The sequence below is a fragment of the Hyperolius riggenbachi genome, chromosome 1 (assembly GCF_040937935.1).
Source record: "Hyperolius riggenbachi isolate aHypRig1 chromosome 1, aHypRig1.pri, whole genome shotgun sequence".
Lineage (NCBI taxonomy): Eukaryota > Metazoa > Chordata > Amphibia > Anura > Hyperoliidae > Hyperolius > Hyperolius riggenbachi.
Window position 1 is genome coordinate 60,029,508 of NC_090646.1, and position 14,674 is coordinate 60,044,181.

A 14,674-nucleotide genomic window follows, 5' to 3' on the forward strand; every position below is an offset into this window, starting at 1 on the left:
AAGTCTAAGTTTTGCAAGGGTGTATTCCCTTTACTCCTATGAATAAAATGCTAATAAACACACAGCACCACCCCAAAATAACCCAACATGTTTCACCCCATAAAACTCGGGGCTTCGTCAGGAGAACACAATGTAGTTCTAAAAGTGCTATACAACAAGGATAAAGTGCATTCAAACATCACACTGACATCAGTATCAGAATCAAATTTATTTTGCTAAATACAGCAATAGCTGTATTCGGAATTATTTGTGGTACACATGGCATAGACATAGCATAGGAAGACAAGATACACAACTACAGTAACGGTAATACATGACATTTTAGTACATTTGAGGCAGGCCGGGCACTGTCACTTTAAATGCTTTTAATTGTATCTTGCAGCCATATATACATTCATTGTAGCATGAACATCACATCGTTTTCGTCTATCAACGTAACTGTCACAAACCTTGAGTGATGGCGGTGCTGGGGTGTTGGGGACGTGGGTGACCAGGGAAGAACGGACGGCACAACAGCCGTTTCACGCCTGCAGTCGGCGCTTGCTCACGTGCGTGTCCTGTAAGAATGACGGCGCCGCGCGGCTTCCTGAAATCAGGGAGATAGCCGCGCCCTCTGCGCACGTAATACATGACAGACCCGGTTCGTCCTTTAGTGTTTCTCCCTGCCGTGCAGGAGCAGTCCAATAATAATATTGATAATAATAATAGTAATAATGATGATGATAATAATGATGATGCTAATGATGATGATGGTGGCCCCCGTACAGTCCCTGGGCAGTGAGAACGAGGGCAGGCAGCAGCGAGACCTGACTGAGAGACCCCGCTAGGGCCTGTCAGTAGGCGAGCCTGACAGGAGGAGGCTGGAGTTTACCAGCCGAACCGCATGGGGGAAGGTGTTCTTCCGTCTGCTTGTTTTGCATGGAATAGTCCTGTACCTGCGGCCTAATGGGAGAAGCTTGAAGTAGCGGCTACCTGGGTGGGAGGGGTCACGGGAGATCACCGTGGCCCTCTTCATTGTCCTAGTGGAGTGGAAGAGATCAAGAGGTGGAAGACCCGATGATTCTCTCTGCATCAGTAATGACTCTCTGCAGTTTGTGTTTGTCGCTGGCCGTTGTGCCCGGTCGCGTACTAGACAATGACTGAGGAGCAGAGGATTGATTCTATAGTGGCAGTATAGAAGCTGGTCAGCAGTTCCCTGGGCATGCCAAATTTCTTCAGTTGGCGCATTAAGAACAACCTCTTCTGAGATTTCTTCTGAATTTTGGAGTTGTTCTGCCCCCACTTCAGGTTGTTAGTGAGAGTCGTGCCGAGGAACCGCACGGATGCCACCCTAGAGACTTTGGTACCCCCAATAAGGACAGGTGGGAGGGGGGGAGGGTTCCTCCTGAAGTCTACGACTAGTTCAACAGTCTTTGCGGCGTTGAGAACTAGGTTGTTGTCTGTGCACCAGTTACAGATTCTCTCTACTTCGCTGCGGTACTCATGCTCTCCGTTGGTTCCAATTAGGCCGATGATAGTGGTGTCATCTGCAAACTTGATGACTTTCACAGAGCCTGCGGATGATATGCAATTGTTGGTATAGAGGGAGAACAGTAGTGGCCTTGTGGAGCCCCTGTATTAAAGGTTCGAACGCTGGAGTAACAGTTGCCGAGCTTCACCTGTTGCGTTCTGTTTGTCAGGAACTCGAACTCCTTGATCCACGCTCGAAGGGTGGGATCTACTCCGAGCTGCGGCAGATTGGTGAGCAGGATTTCTGGGCAGATCGTGTTGAACGCTGAAATAAATCCAGAAACAGGATCCTAGCATAGGAAGAAGTGTTGTCTAGGTGCTCCGTGATGTATGCCAGGCTGGCATTGATGGCGTCCTCCACGGATCTGTTAGCCCTATAAGCAAATTGGAGCTGGTCGAGGTGAGCGTCAGTGAACCTCTTCAGGTGGGCAAGGACCAGATGCTCAAGGAGCTTCATAATGTTGGAAGTAAGGGCCACTGGTCGGAAGTTGTTGTGCTCAGTGCTGCCGGGCTTTTTGGGGACTGGTACAATTGCGGACCGCTTGAAACAGGAGGGGACTGTACCGTCTGATAATGACCGCCCGAATAAGGAGGTGAGCACGGGGGCTAGCTGATAAGCACAGGTCCTCAGGCAGATTGACGACACTCCATCTGGGCCAGAAGACTTGCTGGGATTCAGCTTACGGAGGTGCCGGAGTACCTCTAATTCATGGACAGCAACAGGAGCCAGGGCGCCAAATTCACCCGAGGAGGGGGTCGCCTTAGCCGTGGCTGTTAGGTCCACAAGCAGGTTTGATTGTCGCTCGAATCTGCAGTAGAACATATTTAACGGACCACTATTGCAAAAAAAAAAATAATAATAATAATATAAAATGTATGTGTATAAAATGTACATTTGTCCCAGAGTAAAATGCACTACGAATGTATTTTTTCTATGTTGCTGTCACTTACAATAGGATATAAAAATCTGACAGTCCAGATCTGATTTTGGACTAGTCCATCTCCTGATGGGGGATTCTCAGGGCATTCTTTTTTAAGAAATAAAAAAAGCATTTACTGAATGGCAGTTTCTGCTCAGTCTAACTGCCAAAATAAGGTTCAAGCCAATAGGGATGCTGGCTGGCATCTTTCCTTGGATCTTTTTGAAGGAAGTGTTTTTGCAAAAAATAAAGAAAACCTTGAGAATCCCCCATGAGAAGATGGAGTAGTCCAAAACCTGTCAGACAATGACTGCCTACTGTAAGCAACAGCAACAAAGGCAAAAAGTAATTCATAGTGGATGTTCCTCTGGGAGAAATGTACTGCTCATGAACACATGTATTTTACATTTTACAATTTTTCGAGATAGTGGTCCATTGAAGTGGACCTAAACGCAAAACTTCCTCTCTGCTCTAAAAGATACACAGCAGCAAAATAACCTTTAGGCCTCTTTCCCAGGGGGACGTTGCGTTTAATGCAACGTTAATGTCGCACAACGTACCCCTAACGCAACCCTTTTGGTTTTGAAGTTGGACGTTATTTTAAACTGCGTTATGTGTCTCTTGGTACGTCGTTTTCGTTGCATACTGATGGAACAAAAATGGCGCATGTGTCACATTTAAAAAATAAAAAACATTACTGAGCATGTGCAAACAGTCCAACGCAGCTAATAACGCTTATAACGCACAGCATGCAGTACTTTCTAAATATTGCTACACGTTACACACAACGCAACATGTGCACTGTGAATGTCGCACAGACTTTGTATTGCTGTGCGTTACTCTGCGTTATTACTTTTTATAACGTGCGACTTTAACATCCCACTGTGAAAGCAGCCTTAAGCTCAGCTCGTCCATTACCGCCGGAGGGCGCTGCTCAAGCCCTGGTGGGCAGATTTTCATATTTTTTTTTTAAAACACACAGCTAGCACTTTGCTAGTTGCGTGTCTAACCTGATCGCCGCCGCCGATGCGCCGCTACCCGCCGCGTTAGAGCCCCCCCCCCCCCCCGAGACCCTGTGCGCAGCCTAGCCAATCAGTGCCAGGCAGCGCTGAGGGGTGGATCGGGACTCCCGATGACGTCATCACGATCGTCGCCATGGCGATGGGGGAAGCCCTAAAGGAAATCCCGTTCATCCACCCTGGTGCATTTAACCAGCTGAGCGGTCTGGACGAGCTCAGCTCGTCCAGTACCGCCGGAGCCTGCCGCTCAGGCCCTGCGGGGCCGATTTGGCTCAAATAAAAAGCAGCACACGCAGCCGGCACTTTGCCAGCCGCGTGTGCTGCCTGATCGCCGCTGCAGAGCGGCGATCCGCCGCATGCAGCGGCAAAAGAGGGTCCCCCCAGCCGCCTGAGCCCAGAGTAGCCGGAACAAAAAGTTCCGGCCAGCGCTAAGGGCTGGATCGGAGGCGGCTGACGTCAGGACATCGGCTGACGTCCATGACGTCACTCCGCTCGTCGCCATGGCGACGAGGTAAGCGAAACACGGAAGGCCGCTCATTGCGGCCTTCCGTGTTATTTCTGGCCGCCGGAGGCGATCAGAAGATCGCCTCCGGAGCGCCCTCTAGTGGGCTTTCATGCAGCCAACTTTCAGTTGGCTGCATGAAATAGTTTTTTTTTATTAAAAAAAAACCCTCCCGCAGCCTCCCTGGCGATCTTAATAGAACAATCACAAGAAAATGTATGCGTGCTCTACACCAAGCTTAACCCTTTCAAGTCTAGCTGTGCAAATCTGGCTAAAATGGCTTACCATGAGGCATGCTCACGCAGAAATGCATCTGCTTTCGCATGCCAAACTTTGCAGTATCAAAAACCAATACCCCGAAGCGGTTGCCCTGCGGGAATTAGTTCATGCTATACAGCACTATCCAGGAGCGCCTCGGGGAGGCTTCCCATTGCCCCCGTTGAGGTAAGTGCCTGTTTTTAATCTTGGGAGGTGTGTGCGGGCGGCTCTCCCCGGCGCTGGCCACGCTGGGGAGATCGCCTGCACCCCCCAGCCTCCACCTCCGGGATGCCGCTGTGTGAGTTCCAGGCGGTGAGAGTGCCTGGGACCCCCGCGGCCCCCCAGTTGTATGGGGGCAATGGGAAGCCTCCTCGTGGCGCCCCTGGATAGTGCTGTATAGCATAAACTAATTCCCGCAGGGCGATTGTTTTGCGGTTTTTGGTTTTGACCCTGCATATTTAGGCATGCGAAAGCAAATGCTTATTTGCATGAGCAATGTCTCGTGATTAGCCAATAGGCCAAATTTGCAAAGCCAGATTTGTCAGGTTCACTTGGTTGATGCACACATGTTCTTTCTCTGATTGTAGTTAGATCTTAATAGAACTAATAATAATAAAGGGGGGCTAGGGAAGGGAGTTAATTTGACCATAAACCACCCATTACAAAATCTTCACTAGGTAATTTAAACCCAACCGCCACAATTGTGTCAAACAATTCAGAAGCGTGACAAGATTGACGTGAAAAATGTAAGGATTCTTTTATTCTTTGCTTGTGACTTTACCAAAACGTAAAAGGCTGTATCAGAGCACAACACATTTAAAAAACAGCGCTGTTGTACAATAGCTGCATCACACCGCCAGACAGACACACCACCAAAGCATACCACACGCACACGGGCCCACAGAGACTGTAGTCATTCCTGAAACTGTCAGTTCACAAATCCGTTGGTGAAGAGGATAGTTTTCCCTGTTTGCGTAGCAAAGCAAGCAAAGCACAGCAAGGCAGTCCGCAACATAGAGGGACAGTCATTTAGGACTTGCACATACTCACACCTCTGGCGGCTTACTGAAACCAAGGTTCAGAATTCTGGTACCTCTCTGCAGGGGCCCCTTACAAATGCGTGTGTATTCCTCCTCCTACCGACAAACTCTCTGTCCACACCGACATGCCCGGCAGGGTTATGGCTGTAGTATTCCACTGATGCACGTCATACCAACGCTCAGCTGTGCGCCGCGGTAAACTTCCGCCTCTGCACTGCTGTGGACTCAGCAGCCTCCATCCAAGCTCAGTGTAGCTTGATACGATCCAGTAATCCAGCCAGTTTGATTCCCACCAGGGTTGTCGCATCCGCACTTGAGCCTGCCGGAGGCACGGGGTGCTCCGTGATGCGCCGGGCCGGCGGTGCGACCACAGCACAAGCCGCCTACTAGTTTCGACCGGCGCTTCCGGTCTTCCTCAGGGCGTGGCTTATCGTCCGAGGGCCAATCCTTTAACAAGGTTCCTTTGGCTCCTCCTCCACTGCACTGATCACACCAGTGTGACTGCTAGCCTAATCCCACCAGAAACATTCACTCCTCCGCTGGTTCCGCTTCAACACTTTACATGCTCGCCTGCCATTCAGAAAACAAACACATAGGTTTTGCTATACAGTGAGTTCCTCTCAGGAGCAAGTTAATAAGGAATAAGAGGTAAAGAAGGGGAGGGAGGGGGGAGGGGGGGAGGGGAAGGAGGGGAAAAGGGGGTAGAGGTAAAGGAGGGGAGAGGGGAAAGGGGAAGGGGAGGGAGGGGGGAGGGGGGAAAGGAGGGTAAAGGTGAGAGGAGAGAGGGGAGGGGGGGGGGAGGGGAAGCAAAAGGAAGAACCATGCCACTCAGAGTACCCTCTATGATCTTCAAAAAGAGGGAGAACATACAATGTCCTCTAGACAACCTCCATGCATAAAAAGAGCACCTATCCCATGCATAGAGGTTCCACGTGCCCAACACTATCACACAAATTGGCAGGGGCAATTTTGCTCCATATCTCAGAGGAAGCTTCTAAGGGAAAAATCCACATTAAGGCCCTGTGGATGCCTCGACCTCAACCGATACATCCACATCGCCTCCCGCTGCAAAAGCATCGCCTCTGTTCTATCTGTGCGCATGGAGGCCTCTAGGGCATCAATGCACAAAGCACGGATACCCACGATAGAGCCTCCATGCACATCCTGAAAATGTTCTGCAATAGGGGATTTCCTTTCCCCACTAGCAATATTTCCAATATGCTCCAATAATCTTGTTTTAAAAGCACGTTTTGTCATACCGACATAGTATTTGTTACACTGACTTATGATCAGGTAAACAATCCACGTCGAATTGCAATTGAAGAACGCCTTTAGCTTATATTCCGTTGAGTGATCCTGGGAGAGGAAACTGTTAGTTCTCAAAACAAAGGGGCATGCCTTGCATGACCCACATCGAAACATGCCAACCGGAGGGGGTATGCGGTCAAGCCACGTCCCCCCCTCTTTTTTGGACAGTTCCGAGTGAACCAGGACATCACGTAGATTCCTGGCACGACGGGCCGTCACCAAAGGTCTAGGCCCCACAATTTCACTAATCCTGGGATCCAGCTGCAATACTCTCCAACAGGTCCCTAAGGCTTTGTTCAATTCATCCCAGTGTGCATTGAACTGGGTTACTATCCTGGTGCATCCTTTAGTTCCACCATCAGCTGCAGGACGAGCACGGGGGCGGAGCAGTAATTCCCGATCAGTGTGAAGTGCTCGATTGAAACTTCGACGCAATGTCCTATGTGGGTAACCTCTTTCACGAAAACGCTTGTACATTTTCCTAGCTTCGCATTTGAACTGCTCAATATCCGAGCAGTTCCGACGAATTCTTAGGAATTGCCCCGTCGGAATCCCACCAATCACAGACCTCATATGGTGACTCGCCGCGTGGAGGAGCGAGTTTCCCGCAGTGGGCTTTCGGAATGTCTGAGTTGTCAGCCTATTACCTACCCTCACTATCTCAAGGTCCAGAAAGGTAATCCTCTCTGGATCCACCGAGAAAGTGAGGCGTATGTTACGTCTATTACAATTTAGGGCCGACACAAATTCCTGGAAACCCACCGCGGACCCCCTCCACACGACGAGCACATCGTCGATGTACCGTAACCAGAGGGCCACGCCCTCACGGAACAAATCATTTTGATACACATCCTGTTCCTCCCACACCCCCAGATGGAGGCATGCGTACGCTGGGGCGCACGCCGCCCCCATGCTTGTCCCCCGCAACTGATGGTAGTACTTTCCTTCAAACACAAAGAAATTATTATGTAAGACAAAGGACATAAGATCAACTATATACGAGTTATGTATATCATGTAGGGGGAAGGTCTCAAACAGCGCATACTCAAGCGCCTCCAGACCAATGGTGTGGGGAATCGATGTATATAGCCCCTCAACATCAATTGATGCCAAGATGCAGTTATCATCCATTGTGAACCCATTCAGCCTATTCAGAACTTCCATTGAATCCCTTACGTAAGAGGGCAACCTCCTTACCAAGGGCTGCAATTTCTGATCTAGATATCTTCCCACTGCCTCACAGGGTCCTGCTCTTAATAGAACGCCAGGGTGGTTAATAGAACGCCAGAGTGGTTAACCTTCCTGGCGGTAAGCCCGAGCTGAGCTCGGGCTATGCCGCCGGAAGGCACCGCTCAGGGCCCGCTGGGCCGATTTGCATAATTTTTTTTTTGCTGCACGCAGCTAGCACTTTGCTAGCTGCGTGCAGTGCCCGATCGCCGCCGCTACCCGCCGATCCGCCGCTATCCGTCGCGCCGCAGCCGCCCCCCCCCCAGACCCCGTGCGCTGCCTGGCCAATCAGTGCCAGGCAGCTCTATGGGGTGGATCGGAATCCCCTTTGACGTCACGACGTCGATGACGTCGGTGACGTCATCCCGCCCCGTCGCCATGGCAACGGGGGAAGCCCTCCGGGAGATCCCGTTCTTTGAACGGGATCTCCGATCGCCGGCGGCGATCGGAGGGGCTGGGGGGAAGCCGCTGAGCAGCGGCTATCATGTAGCGAGACTTTGTCTCGCTACATGAAAAAAAAAAATTTAAAAAAAAAGATTTGCTGCCCCCTGGCGATTTTTTAGCAAACCGCCAGGAGGGTTAAACAAAAAAACATTTATTTGTTACAGCTGATACAAATCCTAGAATATATCTAATCTACAATATATCTGCACTGTTTCTACTTCCTGGTTCATGGAAGCGGACATATTTTTAACATAGAGTAGTAGGGGTGTCTCAGCACTCTAGAGGAAAAAAGACACAGAAGACAAAAAAACGGGAGGCCAATAGCGCAATATGTTTTCATATACGAGATATCCACAGGTAAGGTAATTGTACTACTCACAAAGGCAGGCTGCAGAGGGGCAAAAGACCACAAGAAGCAGGTGGAGACAACAAACCCGACTCCTCTCGGGGTGGTCCAGCCCGACCTGGGTGTGGTCGCTCTCCATGGTAAAAGTGACAGATTATCGCTATGGTTTAAATCATGTGTGGTCTATCTAGACCCCTCCAGCAGGGTGTGTTGGGGGGTATGTAAAACACAATTTGGGTAAAGAGGCACCCCAGTGTGAATAAAATTGGATTAAAAAGGATAAAATTGAAAAAATCGAGGTGGCATACCTCAATGACAAGATCTTTGTATAAACAAAGAAATATTTATTTAGCACAGGCAATGCGTTTCACAGGTCTAAGCCCGCTTCCTCAGGCCAATAACGGTGCCAATTGCAAATAGCCGATCAGCAAAGGAAGCCTCTCTCTTTTAAAGAGAAACCGTGACCAAGAATTGAACCTCATCCCAATCAGTAGCGGATACCCCCTTTTACATGAGAAATCTGTGAGCCTTGTTGCATTGCGGGAAATAGCTGTTCACAGCTGTTTCCAACTGCCAAAACAGCAAGCAGCAGCTACATCACCTGCTGCCAGCAGTAAAAATGTCCCCATGTGATAAATGCCAGAATGTAAATCAGGGATAGGAAAGATTTTACAATGGGCAAACATTGACTAAAGCATTAATACATAATTATTGTAAAAATGAAGCACTTTTTTATAACATTATTTTCACTGGAATTGCTCTTCAACATCCTGTGCTTTCACATGTGCTTATCTGCCGTGGTAGTCAGGTGATACGGGAAAGACCAAATTACAACTTGTGATTTTTACAGATGAGGGGAAATTAGACAGGTTAAACTCTCTAAATACATTCAGGGTGCATTTCTCTTTGTTTTCCTTCTGTCTTGTGCAAGAGTTCAGGTCCACTTTAAGGAGGAACTCTATAATTCTTATGATCCCTGGAGGTGCATGCATGGCAACATGAAAGTTTTTTCCTATTACTTGCAAATGTATGATTCATATTCAAGAACAGACCATTTTTGGATGGAACATTATGTGATACCGGTAAGTGGCTTTAGATAATATTGGTCTCATAACACGGTCAGAACAAACACCAATTAGTTTAGCGTTACTCAAATAGGATTCAATGACACATGAACAATCGTTACCTCTGCATTGAAGAACTGAGGCTGTTTCTTTCAGATCAATGACACATGACACTGAGGATATAAATAGGATTTCTCTGTAGCACTTATAAGAGGCATTTTTAAAATGAATAACTCTATCAATAAAGTACTGCAGATAAATAACGTACTAGCCTAGGTAGAATAGCAACTGCAAAGCTTAAAATAATCTGTAGGAACTAAACATGCAAAGAAATTAATAGAACTCTCCCGGTCTTGAGATTGCAATCGAGGAGGTGCCCCGGCTCGGACAGCCCATACACAGTCAGCAGCCCAGGACACCTTTCAGTGCTCATCCCTTTCATTTGCCAATAGCTTAATCACTACTAATCACAATGAAATGATCTATATCTTGTTTTTTTTACCACCAACTGGGCTTTTTGAGGTTGATATTTGTTTTCATTAATTACTTTATTTTCTATGCATTTCAAAGGGAAAAACAAGGAAAAAATGAAAAAATATACTACCGTATATTCCGGCGTATAAGACGACTTTTTAAACCCTGAAAATCTTCTGCAAAGTGGGGGGTCGTCTTATACGCCGGGTGTCAAGTGCGGGGTGTTAGTATTGTGGCAGGCAGAGCTTACCGGGTGCAGCAGCCTTGGCGGAAAGGTCCGCTCGTGTCCTCGGGCCTTCTATGTCCTCCACTATCCCCCTGCATCATTTATGTCCACGTCCCCTGTGTTTGAAAGTTCAAAGCTGCAATACCATAGCATCTTGCGAGCAGCCGCTCGCGTGGGTAATACGACAGCTTCCTGATTCCGGGTCACATGACTGGTGACGTGCACTCCACAATTCAGTGTCTTCCTCTTCCTATGCACGTCACCAGTCAGGTGACCCGGAATCAGGAAGCTGTCGTATTACCCACGCGAGCGGCTGCTCGCAAGATGCTATGGTATTGCAGCTTTGAACTTTCAAACACAGGGGACGTGGACATAAATGATGCGGGTATCCAGCGGGGAATCGATCCGCGCGGTAATAGGACCTGTTGGAAATTATCAATGGAGCCATCAGCGGCTCGATTGATAAAGAAAAACAAACTGTCTATGCCCAGCATAATGCTGGGATTGCACCATACAATTTTCTGTTAGATTCTTCTGTTAGATTTTTCTGTTAGATTTTCTGTTAGAATGCATAATTAGATTATTTTCTGTAGAGACTGGTCATTATCTCTGGCGCATTGTCTTCTGGTTATCTCCTGCTGAGTAGTACAATGCCTAATTGCTCGGCAGATAGATGGTAAGATAGATAGATTCTCTAAATTCAACATGTTGGAAATGTAACAGAAAAATCTAACAGAAAATTGTACGCTGTAATCCCAGCATAAGTGTTTTGCAATACATTGGAGTTTTATTTGCTCTCTATGAGCCAGCAATAGAAATTCACTGCTTAAAGAGGAACTGTAACGACAAAACGGCCCCTGGGGGGTACTCACCTCGGGTGGGGGAAGCCTCCGGATCCTGATGAGGCTTCCCACGCCGTCCTCCATCCGTCAGGGGTCTCGCTGCAGCCCTCCGTGCAGCGGTGACGTAATATTTACCTTCCTGGCTCCTGCGCAGGCGCTCTGACGGCTGTCGGCGCCGAAGTAGGCTGAAATACCCGATCGCCGTCGGGTCTGCTCTACTGCGCAGGCGCAAGTTTCCGGCGCCTGCGCAGTAGAGCGGACCCGACGGAGATCGGGTATTTCCGTCTATTTCCGTGCCGAAAGTCGCCACAGCGCCCCCCGCTGGAGCCAGCAAAGGTAAATATTGAACTGACAGTCGGCACAGTCGCCGGCTGTTCGGAGGGCTGCGGCGAGACCCCCGTGGGACAGAGGATGGCGTGGGAAGCCTCATTAGGATCCGGAGGCTTCCCCCACCCGAGGTGAGTACCCCCCAGGGGATCTTTTTAATGTTACAGAGTCTCTTTAAATGAATAAAGTAAAAACACATACATACGGGCCCTTATTACAGGGACCTGACATGAAGTTCTCGCCTTTAAATAAAAATGGGTTCTGTCCCCTCGTCCATCGTCCACTCTGCCATTCTGGTTTCGCAATAGAGTCATCAGGGGCAGCCTCTGATGATGCCATTACAAAACCAGTAGGATGAGGTGACAGTGCCATTTCTAAGAATTACTTTTTGAGATGTCCCAGTTTTATTTTATGTTTAAATCTTTTCAAGTTTTTAATGTTTCATTGTCTCTGCTCAATGACACAGTCTTTTAAGTATGCCAGAGCTAAAACCTATGAACTATTGACCCTTTTTATCTCTTCCCTGCTCCTTGAAGCTGTTCTTTGCAAGGGAAGAGTTTTATGGAGGTAATTCCACATGAGTCAGGATTACACTATGGTCTGACTAGGTCCCGACTGGAGAGAAACAGTCCCTTGCATGGCTTAATTTTAACTCTTTCAGGCAGGCAAAGAAAAAAGGAATACAGCTTAGTTATTTATATGATAGGCACTGTACATACATTTGTTTATCTTGAGGTTTATTTTCACCTTGATGTTCCTTTAAAAATAATAAACTCGCTTCTACAAAAAAATAAGACTTCCAAAGCTTAGTCAATACCAATAAGAACAATGAAATGTTCCACTTTCTTCGGAAGAAATCAATAATGTAGCCGAAGTTTTTATATGGGCTACACCAGGCGCCTTTTTTTGTAGCCTAAGTTTTTATATGGGCTACAAGCGCTGGAAGCCGAATTAATTCATTCCCCCACTATCCATGGCGGCCTGGAGGGGGAATAGTAATTAACGCATCCCAGAGTTTTTTTTCTAGCCAAAGTTTTTATATGGGCTACAAGTGCTGGAAGCCGAATTATTTCATTCCTCCACTATCCATGGCCATCTTTACTGCAAACAGATTGTGAATCGATTTCAGCCTGAAACTGATTACAAGTGCACAGTTTTTCGTGAAACCAATTACAATCTGTGGAGCTGCCGCTGCTGCCGCCCCCCCCCCCCCCCCCTGCATACATTACCTATTCCGGCCAGTGCGAGTCCCCGCTGTCACCGCTTTCTTCTTCTCCGCTCCGCACCGTTCCTGCAGCTACTGAACTTCCTGTCCAGGGGAATTTTAAACAGTAGAGGGCGCTCTACTGTTTAAACTTCCTGCCGGGACAGGAAGTTCTGTGTAGCTGCAGGAACAGTCTGGAGCGGAGCAGAGAAGAAGACAGCGGTGACAGCGGGGACTCGCGCCGGCTGGAGCAGGGTATCGGTTGAAAAGGGTGCCTGAGCTGCCTGTATGAAAAGGGCGCCGCCATAGACATCAATGTTATTTCTGGAAATATGGGCTACAAGGTGTAGAAAAGGGCGCCCGAGTTTTGATATAGGCTACAAGCGGGCTCCCCTTTGTAGCCCATATTTTTTTTCGGCTACAAGGTTTTCGGCTACAGTAGGGTGCACCTTTGTAGCCCATCTTATTGCCTTTTTTTGTAGCCGAAGTTTTTATATGGGCTACACCAGGCGCCTTTATTTGTAGCCTAAGTTTTTATATGGGCTACACCAGGCGCCTTTATTTGTAGCCTAAGTTTTTATATGGGCTACACCAGGCGCCTTTATTTGTAGCCTAAGTTTTTATATGGGCTACACCAGGCGCCTTTTTTGTAGCCTAAGTTTTTATATGGGCTACAAGCGCTGGAAGCCGAATTATTTCATTCTCCCACTATCCATGGCGGCCTGGAGGGGGAATAGTAATTAACACATCCCAGAGTTTTTTTGTAGCCAAAGTTTTTATATGGGCTACACCAGGTGCCTTTTTTGTAGCCGAAGTTTTTATATGGGCTACACCAGGCGCCTTTTTTTTTGTAGCCGAAGTTTTTATATGGGCTACACCAGGCGCCTTTTTTGTAGCCGAAGTTGGTATATATGGGCTCCACCAGGTGCCCTTTTTTACAGGCGCCCTTTTCATATAAACCCCCGGAACAGGTAATGTATACCCGCTGCATTGCGTCGGTCGTCGGGCATTCAAACGCCGCTATCGACGCACTCCCGACCCGCCGGCGACCGAGAAAAATCTACGGGAATCGACGGGAATGATCGATTTCGGACGGAAATCGATCGTTCTGTTAGCGGTGTGCGCGGCGATTTCACAGCCGTTTCGATCACTGTGTTCGAAACGGCTGTATATCGGCGGGAAAATCGTAAGGTGTATGGGCCCCTTTAGTCTAATAGCAATCAGTGTGTGACGGCTGGGGTAGGAGGGATGGGGGGGCGAACTTTGCTGTCTCACCCTTGGGTGCTGGAGTACCTTGTCCCAGTAAATAGTAAACCCTACAAACCTTCCCCATCCCTGCAGTCCAGTCCAGACCTGTTTTTATTGTTTATGATTTTCCTGTCCTTTTTGCTAGAGTTCTGCAGCTTTACATTGGTGATATAATATTCAGTTTCTATTTACTGTTTGATGTAATGAGGTCATTTCTATGTATTCAGTGTGTACTGCATAGTGAGATATCATGGTACGCTACTGCCGATTACAGTCAAACTGGAGTGTAATCACTCGAAAACGGCTTGACCGATTTGAACGAAACTTGGTACACAGTTCCTTTACTACCTGGGATGATAGGTTCTGGGGGTCTCGCGTCCCCCCTGCACACCTGGGCGGAGCTACAAACAGCAAATCAGATTTCACCCATTCAAGTCAATGGAAAAAATGTAAAAGGCTGCCATTCTCACAGTAATCAAGCCACAGTCCCCACACTTGGCACAGGTGGTCACTTGGTGACCGAGGTTACAAATCCAGGAAAAGTGGGCGGAGCATAAAACAGCCAATCAAATTTCAGCCGTTCATTTTAAATGGGAAAATGTAAACTGCAGCCATTCTTAGACTGTTAATTGCAGGGTTCTCAAACTTGACACAGTTGGTCACTGGGTGAATGCGATTAAGATTCAAGAAAATGGGTGGAGCCTACAACAGCCAAT